The 20,397-nt window shown below is 36.1% G+C and overlaps 1 protein-coding gene across 1 annotated transcript in view; it reads left to right on the forward strand.

The window, feature by feature from the left end:
• Positions 1 to 834: 834 nt before the first annotated feature.
• Positions 835 to 20,397, forward strand: part of LOC133534810 (uncharacterized) — a 58,195-nt gene continuing 38,632 nt past the window's right edge. Inside the window, exon 1 of the mRNA XM_061874096.1 lies at positions 835 to 1,172. The gene's annotated coding sequence lies outside the window, so the exon portion shown is untranslated. The remainder of the gene's footprint in view (positions 1,173 to 20,397) is intronic.

A 20,397-nucleotide genomic window follows, 5' to 3' on the forward strand; every position in this document is an offset into this window, starting at 1 on the left:
CAAATACCTCAATTGGTCGCTAATAAGTGGTTGAAAATGAGATTGCAAATTTTGAACAAAAAGATAATTACAAGTAAACATACAACATAATTATAATACAATAAATATACAATTGCAAGTAACTACAATAAAAATATAATAACAGATTGCAATAAGTTTTTTTTATAACTTTCATTTTAATACCCATAAGTTTTTTTTGTTAACGTTAGTTTATTATTGCATTGTCAGCAGATCTACATAGGTACCCACACTGAAAGTCGGTGAAAATCGACTTGCAAGATTTGACTTAAACAAACATTGCAAGTTAATAAAAAGCTTGTAATAAATGAACTCATTTAAGCAGTTTAGGCAAGCTTATTTTTACTCTTTTCTGTACATTTATAAAATTCAGCTAGTGACAGCCCTAGACCCAGGCAAAATTGTGTCATTCAAGTTTCCAAAACACTGCCCAATATTGCCTAGTACGTTATTATGCTGAAATCATGTCCTTTTCTTGAAAATATTAATTTTACGGGAAATAGACAGTCTTTACTTACCCTGGGACGTTACCACTTCTCAAAAAACACCTTTTTCGTAGATAAAAATTCAAAAGTTGCGAGACACTAAAAAAATGCTGCCACTCACGCCGACTTATGATACGTAACTGGCGGAGCAACAATGGAGTTACCCTTGTAAAAAAATGAAATATGTGTTGCTAGAATAATGAAAATTACTACCAACTGGTAAAAAACAAGAAAAAACTAAGCAAATTGGAGAGATCGTAATTGAAATGAAATAGGCAAAATTGAGCTTAAATGGCAAAGTTGCAGCATTTTACGGTATAAATGAACATGTCAATACACAAATTTCAAGTGACCCTAGTCCGCAAAAAACTTCGTTGATCGTGTATTTTTAGTTAACAAAGTTGACCATGCAATTGGAAAAGGTTCGATGCTATTAATTGTCCCGCGAGTAACAAGGGGTTTTTGTGGAGTCGCACTTGTAGGACCGAGAGGCGGTCGATGCCGGGCGGGGTTGTGCCATACGGCCTCAGTGTGCCTCGCGTCCGCCCCCACGACGCTCGCCCGCGCCCGGTGCACTCGCCGCGACTCGCTGCGATACCCCGCGACTCGCTCCGTCTCGCCCAGCATCGCTCAGCCCGCCCGTCGCGGCATGTAGGAAAAACGCTACAGGTGCCCGCTTTCCTTACTCGCCACATGAAAAATGAGTGTAATTTTGTAAGTAGGTAAACGGACACAAAAAAGTTTGTTCCGTAATGCAACGTGTATATTATGTGTTTTTTAGTAGTTTGAGTTGCAAAATTCTGAAAAGTTTCGTAAAGAAGTTAGGAATACAATGTTTTTTACGTAACTTAAAAAAAGTAATACAGCTATCTGCCAAATTTTTTATAAGTTTCTTCCAGTATCTCAAAACTGAATGAAGATACATTTCAATGAGCACATTAAAGTTATACGAATTATTTTGGACAAAGGCTATAATTAGTTATACATTTTCGGTTATATTTACGCTTATAAAAGTTATCAAAGTCGACTTTTACTTAGCAGCTCAGTGCGCATGATCTGCGCAAGAGGAGTCAAAAGTGTGTACATCGGTACCCATACTACGGGGATATACCTGTAATAGGGTTAGGGCAAAATTTCCTGTGACCTAGATTTTATTCATCGAAGCTGGTGCGCTTCCGCGGGCAACTCGCCGTCTCGGAGGAAACTTAACGGGCCCGGATCTAACGAGATTATTATTTATTACAGTCTCGAGACACTTGCAAATACACTTTGCTATTTCCTGAGATTTGTTTCAAATCCGTCCTTCGATTTAGGTCTTGAAGGTTTATTTACTCAGTTTGAATGCTTTCTTCCATATTGTAGAATATGCGCGAAGGTTATTCTTAGTACTGAAGTATGTTGATATTTTTGGGTTGCATTGTCGCTTAATCAGCATCAGTAGAGTTTATTTTAAGGGCGTATACGCTGAAACAAGTGAAAAACATACTGGACACTATTTTCTATTACCCCATTCTCGAGAAATTGTGCACTTTTAGTAAACTTTCGTTAATTTATATGTATTATTGAACAGTTATTTAAGTCTGGATGAATGAAATCTAATTCGAGAATCCTGTTCTGACACAAAACAAACGGGCATATAAAGATAATTTTATTTTAATGCTAACCCTCTTTAATTGCACAAGTAGGTAGGTACTTGTTTAATTTTGAGTATGGAATTGGTACCTAAAGCTGAACTTCGGCTTACCCTCAAACGCCCCCCTTCTTGAATATTTCAGTACCCATACGTTATGTTTATTAAGATACTCTTTTTTTGTGATTCTTCACTTAATTCAGTAACATTTTACCAAGAAAAGAAGCATCGCACACCAGTGACTTAAGTAAAAAACTTGTTGTCATGATTATTATCCCAGCAAATAGTTATTTGTACAACAATAGAGCAAAGTTTGATATTTCTTCGAGTGCTTGTTTTGAGTCCCGTGCAAGCGAAAGATTCTATAATTTAGAATCTTGAGCGTAGTAAGGGAAAGGGACTCAAAAGCGCACGAGATGTAAATAACTTTGATCTCGTGTAGTACACAAAATGTTTCACGTCAGTCAGCCATCAAACACAACCTGAAAAAATGTAATCCGTCTTCATCACTATTTCACTCATGTTTTCTGAAGGTATTCTAACAATTAACTTTAATTACCGCAATAAAACAAAACGAAAGAAATTTCAATAAAATGATACGAAAATAATGAATTAACGAACATCAATTGACAGTTCAATCGTCAACTTTTTTTTGTTAAAAAAAAATTTGTAAGATACGGTCCGAATTGCGGATACTACTATTTGTCAACTATAGTAGAGATCGTTAAAAGTCGTTAAGTAGAATTATTTACTGCGTAACAATTGCGTAAATTTGTATAAGTAGGTACATTGTTTTGATTGTATAATAAAATACGTAAAATATGGTATTTTTATTAAATTTTAAACTTTTATTTCATTAATTATTACGAATGAAGACTCGTAGGGTGTTTTGGAACGATGCGGTCTGACTTATTTCGGGGGTCTATTATAAACCGTCAATATATCGTTGAATTACGTATGCACTTTTTTTGTCTCTTTCTTTTTGCTAATGACGTGAAAGGGACAAATACAATAGAATCCAAATACTTCGAACTTGTATTAGGCCCCGCACGTTGAAATGACATTCGAATATGAAGGTCACTTGAATGTTATTTTGTCTCACTCAGTGAGCAAAATACGATTTTAATCACTGTTTTTAAGCAGCAAATTACCCTTGTTCCAGCTGCTGACCTGAAAAACATATTTAAATAATGTAAGTCTCGCAACGCAAAAAGCTTTGAGATGTAATTAATGTAAAACCAAGTCGGGTTTTAATCAGTAATGCGATTTTGTTTGACTCTCCTACTATTTTATAGACTAAACACTAACAGTACCTATCAAAATTTGACGTTTCTGTGTCTGCTAGAAGTACCTTAGATGGGCTGTGAATGATCAGTCACAATGACAACATGAAGTAACTTTGATTTTAATAATTTTTAAACTACAATACAACTTAGTTTCATTTTGCCCTTTTGGTGACTGAAAATCGGGCTTATAGCTTTACTAGTGACCCGCCCCGCCTTCGCACTGGTTACACAAACAAATTATATACTTATCTAGCTATCTGAAATATTAGGACATGTTCATTGTTCATGTTAATATGTATTCACATAGTTAAATGTTCAATGCAACTTTGGGAACAAAACAAATTATTATTTTCGAATATTAGTATTTTTACAGTAGTCACATTACTATATATAAATCTTAAACTGATATGGATGTCATATATTTAAATTAAGCCCTCAAGTGATGGAGGCCGGATTCAAACTATAGCGACTAACCTGAACCTCTAGACCACCTCGCCACGATGGAACCGGTCCCAACTTCTCGATTATACCTATGCGATCTTAGTTAGACTAGGCGTTTTTGATCAACGCTAAGGGCGAGCAGTGCGTGCTTGCTATTACTTCACTTGCTTTCCTTTTCTTTAGTTTATAATTTATATATAGTAGTGTGATTACTTTAAAAAAACATTCATTCGACATAATTTTTTGATAAATAATAGTTTGATTTGATCCCAAAGTTGTCACTCTCACTATATCGTAATCTCGTTAGGGATTTTTCTTTCTGAGGAGGTGCAAACACGTACTGCTTGCCCTTAGATTTAGTCAAAGACTCCTATTAGTCTTTCTAAGACGGCATATAGTCGAGATATTGGGGCTCTTTCCGCCGTGACGGAGTGGTTAGGGATTCATGGCGTCAGCCGAGATAGCTAAAGACGCTGGCTGGACGCTCCACCATTGGAGGCCTTGGTCACTTTTAAGATCATTTATAGATTCGTCATGTCCGTCTGTCTGTCCGATTATGTCACAGCCACTTTTTTAAAATATATGACATCTATTTCAGTTTAAAATTGACTTACGTATGGAGCATGCTAAAAAACAAAAGATTTCACTGTTTTTTAATACACACTATTTTATAACACTCACTGACAGATCAGTTATGGGGATAAAACTAATAGATCGCATAAGAAGCTCAGAGATAAGAAAAATAACGGATATAGTTCATACTTGTGTAAATATTAGAAAATAAAAATTGGCAGGACACATTGCTAGAGCAACTGACGGACGTTTGAGCAACGCATATCATACAATGAAAGAAAGGCACAAGAAATAGCGGCCAACTGAAGATGCGCTGGGAAGACAACATAGTGAAATTAGCAGACAAAGCACAGCAAAGAAGAGCTAGAGACCGATACAAGTGACGTGATAAAGATACCCATGGAGGAGGTCTTTGCCCAAAACTAGACGTCCAAACGAACCTAAAGATGTAACGTGACTCTAATACTACTAGCAAATAAATTAAATTCTATACTAACCAAAACTAGGTAAGCAAAAAAAAATCAATAAGTAGTACCAATGTACCAATTAACTAAGATAGAAACTGTAAAAAGCTTGAAATAAAAATAAAACATTCGAAAGTCTTCATTAGATCCACCTTACTGCGGCTTCAGAATTCATTAAAACCTGTAGAAGCAACTTTAGATTAAGCGTAACTTTTAACAGAGTGAGCATTTTCAACTTTTAATGGATATCGAGAGTGCGGCACATGTGAATCGCCGTGTGGGAATGAAAAATAAAAGTAATATTGCTACCAGCGATAGTTGCGGCTCTGAACTGCAACAATATTGCGGTACATATTATTTTCCAATCTTTAATATTATTTTGACTTTACCGCAACGTTTTCGATGAAAACAACATAAAGAAAGTTTACATTCCTACGTTTTAGATTTTGGATACGAGTGATGTTTATAATGAAAGTGGTGTATTTTAATGATAATAATGATATTGAAATCTAAAAGTATTAAGTATTTTTTTATTATTATTATAGAACATTATTACACAACAAACAATAGTTACAAACACCGAAAATTTTGTTTTTGCTTCCTGATTGACATTATGTTTTGGTGTCCTTAAACTTGAGAGTTGCGCGCGTTGCCGAAGCCAACACGTTGAGTACCATAATATCAACGAAAGAGGTTATGAAATGTTAGGGCTAGACCGAACAGACGCTGTCCTTACCGGTGTCACTAGACGGACGCAGAGGTGTTATTAAAGCTTAATGTTAGATCCAAATAGGCTAGGTATCGGGTGAAAACTGACCTAACTATTATTCTATTGGATGAAAACCAGACGTCTATCTAATAAAACGGTATCCAATTAAATCTCCGTCAGACTGTGACTGGTCCTACTCAAGATGGGAGATCATAAAAACCGACATCAAAGATGACTCAAGGGAAAGACTGCTGCATTAAATAAAAAACCAACTAGCGACGTCTGCTTCCACATTTACCCTCGAGTCCTCAAGATAAGTCGGGTAACAAAAGAGCAGTCAACAAGAGATTTTTGAGATATGTAAGTACGGTATTCCAACCCAAAACCAACCCTTGCACTAGAAATCATTAAACTCAACCTTAAATTCAGGTAACATTAGTTACCTGAATTCAAGCGTAAATTGCGCAGAAAATTCGTCTATGCAAAAATTACAGTATTAAAATTAAGGCGTTCATAAATGCTCGTAACACAAATTACACTTTTATAAAAATATACGATGTAGGTTTCAAATGTTCAACCTATTGTCTGACGTGTTAAGTCCAACGAGCGTTAATTACGAAATGTTCATACGTGACATCTGATAGCACAGAGGGACTCAATTAGTTAATGTCGATCCGGCGATAGGGCGTGACCACACGTGCGCAAGTATCGGAATGAACACAAAAACACCGGCAATACCAATCGTTTGTTCCACCTAATGGATTCACAGGGGCTTATTGGACGTGAAATAATCGAGGCAACATGGGGATTAGATCGAAACAATAACTGTCCTTAATTACAATGTCCATTTTAGAAGTGAGAGCATTAATGGGATCAAGAGGGCTGTAGCTTTATCAACTATGATAATGAATGATTTTGAATATACAAACCAGTACACCCATTTCCAAGAGTATCAGTTTCTCGTAACTGCGTTATAAAATCGATGCCTAACGTAATTACTTGAATTTACCTTTGTGTATTTGAAAATTAAGTTTGTTAACTTGTACTAATTTACCGATCAAAATAGCGTTTTCATTTGAGACCATAAGTAGAACTTTTCCTGAAACTCTGTGAATCATTATTAAACATAACGTGAACTTGAGTTGGTGAGAAACTCCTAAGAGAGCTAATCTTTTAACTCCCAAGACATAGGCTACATCAGACTTGGAATAATCCCCTATTGAATAGAGCCAGATGCTTTTGCGTGTCTCGAAAATTTATTACACCAGATTAAGTACGGTTTCAGGGTAGAAAAATGTATATATTTTGTCTGAGGTACCCTCTTTTGTAGAGAGGGGAATCTTGTGGTGAAAACACGTAGTAAGAATGAGATATCTGAAAATTATTCTAGCCATTCAATTGAATTATATTTCACTATAACTAAGAAAGGTGACTTTATCGAGTTCCTTTTCAGTTGTAACTTGTGACATAAGTAAGGTAGTTACAAGGGCTTTATTAGAGATGTCCATTTATAACTAAAAAATATTTTAAGTACTTACTTTTGTACTAAAAAAACTAGTATGTATCAAACAACCAACTTAGGCGTATTAGACGTGATTGAATGGTTGTTATTTGTGTTATTTTAGTATACAGCGTTAGTAATGTAAATTCCACATTATTTTTATTTTTTGTGGCAGTCATGCAGTATCCCATACACAATACTTTGCATGTACCTACAATTGGTACCTAATTAAATAAATAGTACCTATGTTCAGATGTCACTGTCTAACTGCATTATGTAGTATGCATTGTCTGCAACTCCAATTTACTCGTACTTTGCATTAAAATCAAAACACTTTTATATGTCACTTATTTGGGACGCAGCACTGGTAGTGGAAAGTCAAGACTAGACTTAATTGTTTCACTTTAAGCCTTTTCTAAAATAGGTACATGTAGTGTTTATTAGCAATGGAAGAGAAGCGATCGTTGCTGTGCAGCTGTTTTAGAATATTCAACTAATCCGCGACTCGTTTAAGCCGGAACGGGCCGGGCCACAGTGCGTATCTAGATACGTTGCAGGTTGCAATGTAACTAGGTTCCCATTCTCGAGTATAGTACCCGAGTAGTTCTCGAGTTGTACATATAATAGGTATGTATAAAATATAAGGCCTAACCAAAACCGTCATAGATTAGATTAGATAACACTTCGTCTCGAGATAGATTTATAAAAACGTAATAATTATATTATGATTAGGAATAGGCACAAGGTAAGCTGAGCATGTCAGTTGTTATGAAAGAATTGATTTACCTCCCATACTGAAATTTTAAAACTAACTCTTTTTATCGAGTACATACCTACTTTTTTTTCTTACCAATGACGGGATTCCACAAGGTGCGGCACTGGGCGGCACAAGCATAATCAGTACAATAATACTTTGAGAGGCTAATATTTCTGGAAGTATTGGAAGTTCCGTAGAAAATATTAGGAATTTGAATCTATTTTGAAATTATATAAAATTTTGCATAATATTCAACTTATTATACGGAATATGGTCAATATTACTGAGAACCTACGTACGTCACTACAGAATTATTCGCGCCAATGAACCCCAATACTCACTATTCTATCAGCTAATCTTATCTGTTCCGGTCCGAACGACTCGAATAAATACGACTGTAACCAATGTGCCCTTAACAACATTTAGCTTTTAGCTCGATACCTATTTTGCATTTTAGTTTGGTCATGTTGCTTACAACAGATTCTGTATGGACGGTTCATTAGCATAGGTAATGTTATTTTGAATTCCATAAATAGATAATATTTTATGTATGTCATTTTAATAATACATTTTTACTATTTATAGTAACTACCTTTAATAGTAAAAATGTATTATTAAAATGACATTGCGAATAATATATTGTATTACACTTACTTGCTAACTCAGTTGTTGTACGATTGTGTTACGTAATTTATATAATACATAGTTGTTTACTGTATTAGTCTCCTTTTTAATAGTAATCTCTCCGTCATAGATTCCAAAAATAGAAGCTCTTAAAATAACCATATATTCTATGTATAATATATGTTTACACTTTTACCCTAATGATAATGGAATACGTTATAAGCGTTTGTTTACACACAACATTGTACATCTTTGGCATCAACAGTACGTTTAATGTTGTTGTTACTCCTGAATTGTTTATTACTAGAACTCTGTATAAGAGAATCTAAGTATGTGACACGGAAGTGCCGTGTAGTAAGTACTACCTGCTGAAGGACATATGTGCTGCTTTTTCAAATTGGATCGATAAAAGCCATTACAAATAAGTCCAAGTGAGTGAACACCACTATCTAATTAGACAAGAAATTCTCTATTAGATCAGTAATATGTACTTGGCGTTTTAGGCGCGTAGGAGCCTATAATATCGGTCGGGCATGACGTGGGCGTCCACGGACGGTGTGACCTTTGAAAGGTTTTCCAGGTTTTCTTAGAATTTGCTTATCTTAATTTCGATTTGGGAACTCGCTAACGTACTCAGCTTAGTTTAAATAAGCACGTGCACAAGTGCGCGTTTTCATCTGCGGGCATGCTATATTGATTGCTTTAGCGACGTAATTTTACGTCCAGAACTTTCTACTTAGACGCGCGGCATGCTTTTAAAAGAGACTTAAAATTTTTGATTTAAGTACCTATCTTGTTCTTGCATGCCAGAGAGTAGGTATGACGTAATTTTCTCGCGCACTAGCTGTGGCTGCAGGTCATGCGTGGGATTCGTCTGTCTTTTCCCAGGTGGATTCCCAAAAATAAAGCAGATTAAATCAAATGTAACCTAACCTTTAAGTATAACAATTTAAAAATACTGTACTGTAGACCTCTAGATAGTAATTATAAATGATAGCGTTATATTTAACACGCTGCCTGGGGTAAAAGCGGGTCGCAAGAGCTATGGCTTTGGCTTCGTTATACATTATTGATTTGAATTATTTACAATGGACAGTTAAGTAAAAAATATTAAAATTCAATGACAAACTAACAACACAACATCACTAACGCTCCTTTTATGAAAACCAAGATGTCGGACAGATTACTGATATTACTTATTTGATAGTTAAATAGTTCCTAGCATTGTCTATGTTCCCAGCTCAAAAAATATGTGAGGTGTTGCTTATATAAAATAAGGAAAAAAATATTATGACTAAAATGCAACTTTCTCATCAGTTTTTGAACAATCAAGAGACTAGCTGGTGTGGTAACAATCTCTTCAATGCCTTCAAATTGGGGTTGAGACATTTGATTTTTTCTAATATGAAACTGAAAATTTAGCTTTTTGAAAAGAGTTGCCTTTGTCGTTTTTTTTTAATATTTTAACTGTTTCAAGGGCCGATATAGTACAAATAAATAATAAACGTATACAGAAACCATACGAGTATAACAAATTTTATGGAGCTTTTAAAAAAAAACTTATTACTTTACGTTCAGCAACGTCCAGCAAAAAAATTAAAAAGTACAATTTTGTGAGCCTTGCGATTTTTGATTTTCGCGGTAGGCCCTCAGGTTAATACTTTAATAGCAGTTTGCGTGAAAGGGCCTAGCATGCCCGTCATCCCGTCGTCACAGCGCTTTGTGTCCAGCCCCGCACGGAACACGTATCTATTCAGTAAGCACATGCTTGTTTTAGAGTTCTTTTTTTTGTGCTTTGATAAATGGTTACCTATTGCTACTGTAGGCTACCAGACAAAATAACTGGATTAAAGTGGCAATACTAAAGTATCTACTTTTACCATCCAATAATGATTACATTCGGATTGTGACCGCAGCAGCGTTACTGTTGCAACATTACTACTGCAGCGTTGAAAACGGGCAAAAACATGATCTTGTATGTTAAAAGCAATTTCGCTTCAAAGTAAAATCAAAATATGCCCCTATAATAAAACAACTAAGTAGGATAGAAACTTCAAGGAATTTTAACTGCGTAAAAACCTCTCAAGAATAAGACTATGATGTGACGTTGAATTTATCTTCACAATATGTTTTATACCTTCATACGTGCAGGTGATAGTTCCTGCATTTTTATTCACATTCGGGATAAAATCGGGTCGCGTGAGCCCTAGCCTGGCACACACGTCGCGCCTCGCTTTGTGTAAACCGCCCTCCGAGCTCGTGCTCAACTCGAGTGCTAAGTGCATCACCTTTTTGTTCATGCCTGTTTTATTCACTTAGGTACAGCCCTTTAGCTGATTCTCGCATCATAAAAGGTAAGCTATAAAATATTTTCAACAAATTAGCTGATTTTATACGTTAATTCGAAGCCAACGTCTATTATAACATCATTCATTTACGACTCTTCGTAAAACGAGCCATAAAAAGGAAATATCTAAACAACTTAAACACCAAGGTTTTATGAACTGCCGTGAAAAAACGAATGCATTATGTATTTTAATATTTCATAACGTGAAATACTTAGGTAGGTACCTTTTTCTTGCGCACCCCGAGCAAGCGAATTCCACTTTATACTCTGTTGATAGACAACCTTTTTCCGTGAATAGTTAAGTTGTCCGCCGAATTTACATTTAGGTCGATGCTGACAAAGGGTAAGGCACTCCAGATTGTCCCCCATGTTAGATAGGGGGGTGATATAAATGAGAGGGTTACGTTTTAGCACACCTGCAATTGATCTTGGGTAACCTGGCATTTTTCAGCTCATGCTCGTAGTGCTTAGCGATATCGCAGGTGTATATTGATAAGACTTCATGTATCTTGTGAGCGCCACTTTGCATTTTATACACGATGCAGTGAGAATTTATCGCCCGTGCCAGACTGTTTATGATGTGTAAAGATTGCAGTCTTCATTGCAAAATTATGAGACCTCGATGTTTTAGCTCTCTTTAGATACTCACTTAAACTCGTTTAACAAATATCTGTGCAAAAATACGAGCACAGATAATGAGATTATATGATAACCCCATATATAAACCCAGGTCAAATTGCAGTATCCTTACTCAAAGCTCTCAAAACGCTTCCGTTTTTTTCGTAAATATTGCCTGAAACAAATGAATGAAAAATGAGGGACTTTTCAGTCGGAGGAAGGCATCACGGCAGGTGATTTTTCGTACTTAGCGCGGGATATCCGCCGAATGGTAGAGAAATTATTAACCGGTTGCTCGCTGAAAAGGGAAGAATCCAATTCCTGAAAAATATACGAGGCTTTTATACGTGATGTTTATGTACTTGCGGTATCAGGTTTTTAGTACTTATCTTGCAACAATTACTTGCCTTTTTACAATGAAGCGATATACGCCCAGAACAATTAATAAAAGTCCGGACAATTGAACCACGTTTTGTTTTAAAAAATCGGCCAAATGCGAGTCGGACTCGCACTGGAAGGGTTCCGTGCCATTATCTATAAAAACGATCACCCATCCCCGCCCGACGTTGCTTAACTTCGGTGATTGGATGAGAACCTCGAGATTGGAAAGAAATATTTATTTTATTATGTTTTTAGTATTTGTTGTTATAGCGGCTACAGAAATACATAATCTGTAGAAATTTCAACTGGCTAACTATCACAGTTCATGAGATACAGAGAGTCAGGGAAGTTTGAATTAGTCTAAAATGACTGTATTTGAGTCCGTCTGCGGGTCTAACAAGATTTGCACACGGCTTTCGTGAAAGGGAATGCAAAATACCCTCTTACATTAAAACATCATAAATTCAAGAGTGCGAGCACCAGTCTGATATCTTTTGTTTCGTACAAATATTTATTTAATTTTGCTATGAACGCGCGCCTCCTTTTAAGTGTTGTTCTGAGAATGAATAAATTTTAATAGCGTTTTGTACAAATTATGTTTCCGCACGGGTTCTACAAAATAATTTGTGTAACAAAATTTAAAATGGCCGCGGGTAAATATAATATAATGATAATACCATAAATCGACACTACTTTTCATTATTGTGAAAGAACACATGTTTTATGAAATCGTGTTGTAATTTGAGTACTTACCTAATATAATAAACTTAGATTTAGATATAGATTTCTTAATTTCATGATAAAAATTACACTTTAAATTGGGGTCATGTCAAAATTATGATCATGATCGTCAAGCATTACATTAATAAAAAATAAAAATTGTCTCTCACAATAAGGATCTTCATGTGTAAAGAAAACTTATTATTTAATTAAATATAAATCAAGTTAAAATTATATCAAAATAGATGTCACTGTAGAAACTTTAGGTTCGTCAATACAATGTCAAATAAATATATAAGTACCTATCACAAAATAAATGAATTCTATTACATTTTTACAGTACATATGGTGCTACTTTATAGCACCAGTGCGAAAATTAGCATATTAAGCTACTGTGTCGAACATTTAAAGGGCCATATGTACTGTAAAACGTTGTACGATACATGTGCGAATAGGCAATTCGCAACTCGTGTCGATTTAAAACACTCCCTTCGGTCGTGTTTTAATTTATCGCCACTCGTTTCGAATTTCCTATTTTTCGCACTTGTATCGTAATGTACTATTATGACACAAGTGAAGATAAAATTACGACATTAAAATACATTTCCATGTACTCGTTTACAAAGTACAGCGGGTTAACCAACAAATGGTTTCTCAATTTGCGCTTAAATGCAAAAGAAGAGGGGCTTCGATAGTTTTAGAAGAAGTGGAAAAATAACACAAGCAGTTATACAGCACCAGATTTATTCGCCAACTGCCATGATGTGTTTACAAACAAAATTTACTTAAAATAATTTTAAAATAGGATAGAAATAGAACTTAAAGTAACATAGACAATATTAAATGCGACGGGGAACTGTTCGTATAGACCCTGTTGGCCAGGTAACTCGCGCAAATTAGTGTATAATTCGTCTAATATACAACGTGTTACACCACACCACAAGTTGTATAGATCATACTGAGCAACTTTTACTATGGGACTAACCCAGAACTCGCGATAAAAAAATTGCATCTCCCATACAAAATATGAAAATCAGCCCGCCAAACGTATGGGAGAGTCAATTATTTTTTTCGCGATTGTGGGGTTGGTTCCATAGTCAAAGTTGTTCAGTATGACCTATAAGTACAACGGGTACATACCTCCCCACTTTCAGTGGCTGGTATAACACGTTGTAAATCAACAGATCAAACAAATATTGCAAGTAGTGCGTCATGCGACACTTTGAGAAATAATAAGCTCTTTGCAAGGGTGCCTTTTCCGCGGCGTGTAGGTACATATTGCGCGTTTTTTGCATTATTAGACTCTTTTTGATTCTGTTGAGTTACCCAAGAGTAGTGAGCCGTAAGCCTACGCCACACGGCACTCCTAATTTAAAGTGTTGTCGATCAAGAACCCAAGAAGCTTACTCTCTCAAGGAACTCTTCGCACATTGGCATCGGAAAGTTAGCCATGCACAGTAGCAGTTGAACCCTTCGTTTCGAAAATGACATGACATTTAATTTTGAACAATTAAGCAAAAGCCCATTTGCTGAGAACCAAGCCTACAATTGATTGCAAGCCTCACGGATTTCTTAAGAGAGCTGGTCATAAGATTTTGCACCAGCTAATATAGTCGTGTCATTCGCAAACAATACAAACACGGCAGCTCCAATATTCGATAGTAGGTCATTAAAAATAATATAAATAAGGTATTTCCAAGGGATGGCCCTTGAAGGATACCAATATTTATATGTCTCACATCGGATTGTATTGATTTGCCGTCAGCATTTTATTTATAATTTCAATGGGTCATGCGCGTTTACGTTCTTTGGGCGTTGTCATGTGTCAAATGTTGGAACTTAGGTTTCACAAACTATAGTTGGTATTGCCATAACTAACAGACGACAACTAAAACTTGCGAGGACAGGCGGGTGACAAAGCGTTCTTGGTAGTCTGGTGTCCGAGGAGCTTTTGGAATTTAAAATTGAATGCCCTCCACTGCCACGCGGATTTTTCATATTTCAAGTTCGGCATCCGATATTTCAGCGAACTAAAAACGTGTGGGGTTTAACAGTAATTAGTTATACATTCAGCATGTTATTAAGGTTTGTATAGACGTAAGTTTCAATGTAATAACTGTTGCTGAACCTTAAAAAAAAGAAATAAAAATACATAGTTATGGCTATGACATATTTTATTTAAATGAGGTTAAAAAGTAACTTAGTGTTTTAATAGGTACAATATAATCGTGAGATTATAACTTTGACTTAAAAGTACTATTTAAAAAAAAAAACAGTTTATCTACATAGATATCATAAACTCTTTATGATACTTCCAGAAGCCGCAAATTACAACCAGCATAACGATATACAAACTGTTTTGTTAGAACAAATTCCTTATATGTGAAAATATTATTATTGTTTAACTTTAACATAAATATCGATTTTATAATTAAATTCAAATTTTAAAACAACTCTGGAATACAAAGCAATTTGATTTGACCTCTATCGTAATGTCAGCCGAGATGGCGTCTTATTCGAAATGAAGTGTCAATTGCAAACAATTTTGACAAATTTCGTATATTAATTGATACCGAACAATTTGGCAGTTAGGGCCGACTCTATAGTTTGTCTTTGAATTATTGATTTGGTTTATAATTGGGTATGTATTATTTTATTAAATTAAAAAATCAAACTCTGGGCTTGGGACTTAGAGGTCCAAACAGCAGTTTTTATAACCAGAATATTTATTTCCCTTTCATCCATATCAATAATTTAAGCCAGCCAGCGAACTGAAGCTTAAATTATTGAAATCGGATTCCTTGACCAAAACCCCGCCTAAGCATCACGCAAGAGAACGGTAAATCTGGTATCAACTGTGTAAATTTCTTTTTGATCCCACTGAGCTCATTTACGAGGGATGATATAAAGACTCGTACCCTGAATATTTTCTAAAACAGAAACACATGAATTAAATATTATTATTAAATCCTCCTCTTTTTACAAAATCGTTTAATTATTTAATGTTAAGTTATTATTTTTGGCTAGGAATCCGTAAAGCGGCCGTTGCGAATCACCAAACAATTCTTGGCATACCAATGCGGGTAGCGAAGAATTCCCAATATTCGGGGTCCCATAATATCGCTGCCACGTCCCCGCCCTGCGTGTCAACATTAAGCTTATATTAAAGTCACAAAATAGTTTGTAATGTTGAAAAAAGATTTACAGTGAACAAATGTTTATATCAGTAAACTTAAGATGCGTAAACATGTAGAAGTACCTATACCACGTTTCGTGTGATCCTTCATTTTAATTCACCCTTACGTATTCTTTGAGATTTATGGTAAACAAAAACCTGTCGTACCAGTGAAGGTTTTAGGTATGGATTCACGTATAGGAATTAGGAGGATCTAGGGTATCTCCTTAAACTACGTCCAACAAGAGAGGTAGGGCACATCGATATGTCATCTCGCGAAGTCGTTGCACATCGGTATGTTTGGCGAAAAATTGGAGCGCCTCCCTCCGGGAACTCGTGCATTCTGGTCTGTTTCCAAGGCTATCCAGGAGAATTTCTGGACGCCTTTGCACATGGAAAATGATTCATTGGCCCACGACGCAACAGACAAAGCAGTAGGTAATTCTAGTTAAATTATTTGCGTCCAACTCTGCTTTCGATCGAGGGTCACGCGCCGTCGACCATACTGCGGTGCGAGAGCTATATGCCGGATGTCCGGTTGCACCGAAGCTCAGTATGTAAAGCAGTTTTTCCCTCGACACTCATAAGTCGAGTGGGCCCGATGGAATGCCTGCAATTGTGCTGAAGATATGTGTTCCTGAGTCAGCACCGTCTTAACGCGTCTTTTCGGCTCTCTTACTCTTCTGTCGTAGTCCCGACCTCGCAGCTTTCGTGCAAGTCAGTTGCAGTACCCCCGAACCCTAAAAAAGTCGACCGCTTAAATCCGTTCAACTGCAGGCCAATATCTATAACCACCCTTTTCTTGAAAATAATGGAGTCCATTATCAACTGTCAGTACTCCTTCGGTACCTAGAAAACCACCAGTTGCTTAGGGATCGACAATACGGTTCCCGTAGGGACCACTTGGCTGGTGATCTTCTGGCTTACCTGACACGTCGTTGGTCACAGGCAATCGAGATAGAGGGTGAAGCATTGGCACTTAGCTTGGATAAAGCGAAGGCCTTCTATAGCGTTTGGCACAAAGCACTTCTTTCGGACTTCCATCCTAATGGACTTCCCGAGAAATTATGTGAATGGGCCAGTAACTTTCTAGCAGAAAGCAGCATAAAGGTTGACGGTTAATGCTCAGACTCCATGTCTGTGAATGCTGGTGTTCCTCATGGCTCTGGGCTATCACCCACGCTATTACTTCTGCATATCAATGATATGCTGCAAATTAGCGGCATTCACTGTTATGCTGATGATAGTACGGTTGATGCCTCCTACACCGGCCGCACCAATATTTCTCGGGAAAACATTGAGAGCCGAAACAAACTTGAGTCTGAAATTGATTTCCCTAAAACGAGTCTCAGAGAGTCGACTTAATTTAGTCCGTTTCAACTCTATACAGGTTTGCGCGTTTACCACAAAGAAGTTTGCATTTGTCGTGTTCGTTCTTCGTTTGGAGAGCACTCTCCTAAGTGTCACAGCCAGTATCGAAATCCTTGGCGGCAACATCTCGAGTGGAGTCCAGTTCCGCGGCCACTTAGAGGGTAAGGCCAAATTAGCCTTGAAAAAGCTCGATATACTCAACAAATCGAGATTGTTGAATTACAGTCTAAATATTTGATAAAATGGCTCACCGGCCCAATGCCCAAATATGAAATACTGTTCCCATCTGTGGGCATAGGCACCATAGAACCAACTTCTCCTTTTAGACCGCATACCGGGGCGAGCGACTCGAATTGCCGGCTGTAAGCGTATTTCTGAACGGCTTGACTTCTTGGCGCTACGTAGAGATGTAGCGGCGCTCTGCATTTTCTATCGCATGCACAACGGGCAGTGCTTCGAGGAATTGTTCGGATTAACCCCTGCCACCTCTTTCCGCCCTCGCTCTACGGGACAAACTTTTCCATCTTCACCACTTAGATAGTTGGCAGCCCTCCACAGATACGACTTTCAAACCTTCAAGATAAGCGCATGTACTCCCATCTTAAATGTTGGCAACGCACTTACAACCCCTCTGGTGTTGCGGGTGTCTATGGGCGATGGTAATCGCTTACCATCAGGCAATTCATCAAGCCGGTCGGCCGAATTTCAGCTTCTTATACAAACGGAGTTTTGTTTTCATTTTAAAACTACGTGTTGGATTGTAATAAAACTTGACACATACAATGACATGAGGTATATCTAGGACTGAAATTAGTTTATATTGCTCTACCTTATAAAACAAACAAAATAGAGCAAAAACAAGTTTTATATGAAAATCTTAAATTCTCTGTATTTTTTTAACTCTGGTATCTGAGGCCACATAAACTAATTTCAGCGCTAGACATTATGCTATTGTAAGTACAAAGTTTCGGATTGCTCGTCGCTTCGAGAGCTAGTCGTTTTAAAATGAGAGCGTAACTACGTTTCTATGGAGAACTGAGGTTGCTCTGAGCCCTTAATATTCATACTATGATTAAAAGATAACTTAAATTACTTATACTTTTCCGATCAAATGGCACATCGTCTGTTACGGCAAAATATGTAGTTTGAACTTAAATTTAAAATACGAAAATTGGCTTACTAAAATCGGTATTTCATAATATGCATAAAAACTAAAAGCAATCCTTTAACCTATTGTAAAATAACAACTAATATAAAAGCATAATTAAAGAATTTCGACTGCAAACTCTTAAGCACCGGAGGCTTTGTTAATTTGCAATAGCAAAGAGTGGCGCAAAATAAAATCCGACACTTTTCCATTTAAACTTTTGGTATCGACCAGCAATGGCGGCATCCCTGACGCACTCGCCTGGCAGTTTCATTTTAAAGTTGCCCGACAAATTCAGCAACACAATTGCGGTTGAATTAATATCATTTTAATATTTAGTTCATTTGGGATAAATGAGCAGCTCAAATTTCTGATAACTTAGCATTTAAACTTAAGGAGATACCTAACGTTATCTTTATAAGAGGCGAGAAGACTACACCTTACTTAAATATCCATCTAAACAAGTATAATTTACAATATTCTATTGACACTGACAGGCCAATTCAAATGCACGCTGATATCAGAATGACATATTAATTGTTCATTATCATTCAAATATTGTGCATTTCGCTCGTATTGTCCGCACATATACCTATTAATGAGTATTAACGCGGGCGAGACGCACGATAACTAAATGATATAATTTAAAATCATTCTGATACGTTTGAATTGACCTGTCATATTTATGGGCGAACAATACCTACCTACCCTTAACTTTAATTGCCTTCGTCGAGTTTAAAACGATAATGAGTTTTAATGCACCCGGGCGATTCAGAAACAAAGATTTATTCAGAACCAACGGTCCTGAAAAGGACAAAAACTTGCGGAAATCATTAAAATGAAGAACTGAAGTTTTATACCGGTAAATTAATTGCTTCCCTTCGACATGATAATGCGCTTTACCCAGATGACATAGTAATAGTTATGAACAAATAAATGCAAAATAGTTATTTCAGTTTCCTTTATGAAAAACGCAGTGTGAACTTAGGTTGTTTTTGGACAAAAAATTCTTGTGTCCGCATGCGTGAATTTTAATATTACTTTCAATTATCTTTTCTCGTGTAAAACACAGGTTTAGGCTTTAAAAGACAAATATATCTCAGTAAAAATCGATATATAAATAATAACAAATTGTTTATGTATGTTATGATAAAAAAAGTACATAAGTATAATTTAATTTTTGTAGTAATTTCTACAAAATAGGTAGTATAATTTAACATTGTATTAACTTATGTAAAAAATTGCATCCTTGTATACCCATTTCCATGTATGCACGAGCATCATGGTACCCGTACATACATAACATGGATGAACTTTGTTTTCCGCTTAGCGCTCCTACACTAGCTACTTTAAATTCAAATCATATCATTAAGATAGAGCACTCAAGGTCTATTACCATATGTTATTTAATATTACACTAATTCTGTTAGTTGCCTACATAAATAAAAAAACCTCGCTTATCGAATCTTAAGTTTGGAATGATTTGAAGCAATATTAGTGGAAAACTAGTTTATAATTGAGTTTACCTTAAAACTGGAACCTCCAGTTGAGAAAATAATCACACAGCAGTCTCAGTATTTAGCTTCGCAGAAGTTAATTAGCTGAACTTGCTGCTGCAGCTGCGACGGGGTGTAGCCCGAAGAATGTTTACTACGCAAACAGACTTATAAATTCAGCTATTTAGTCTATTAAGGAAACAACATAAAGCAAAACAATGTAAAATCGACTTGAGGGCGTATCGATAAACTTAAGCATATCAAAATGTTGTTAACATTTTAACGATTCGATACGAACTTTATTATTATGTGTTTGCAATTGTTGAAAGGCTTAACCTAATCGACAGCATAGATCCATCCGACATTCAGCTACGATTAAAAATTGTTTGAAAATATTTTATATTGCTATTAAATTAAATATTTTTAAACATACACAAAAAACATGTTTTAAAAATAAAACTCATTAATACCTCCTTGCGTAGAAATTGAGTAAATGATATAAATAAAAACCATTATGTCCAATATGTCCATGGGCATAATGAAATTAAAAAGATGTCTATTACGCCCAAACCTCATTCAATCTCAGTTAAAAATAACTTTCAAACTAAACCCTTGCCCTACCCTAGCATGAAAGTGAAATGTTTTGTAAATCGT

This window comes from Cydia pomonella, chromosome 2, assembly GCF_033807575.1.
Source record: "Cydia pomonella isolate Wapato2018A chromosome 2, ilCydPomo1, whole genome shotgun sequence".
Taxonomy (NCBI): Eukaryota; Metazoa; Arthropoda; class Insecta; order Lepidoptera; family Tortricidae; genus Cydia; species Cydia pomonella.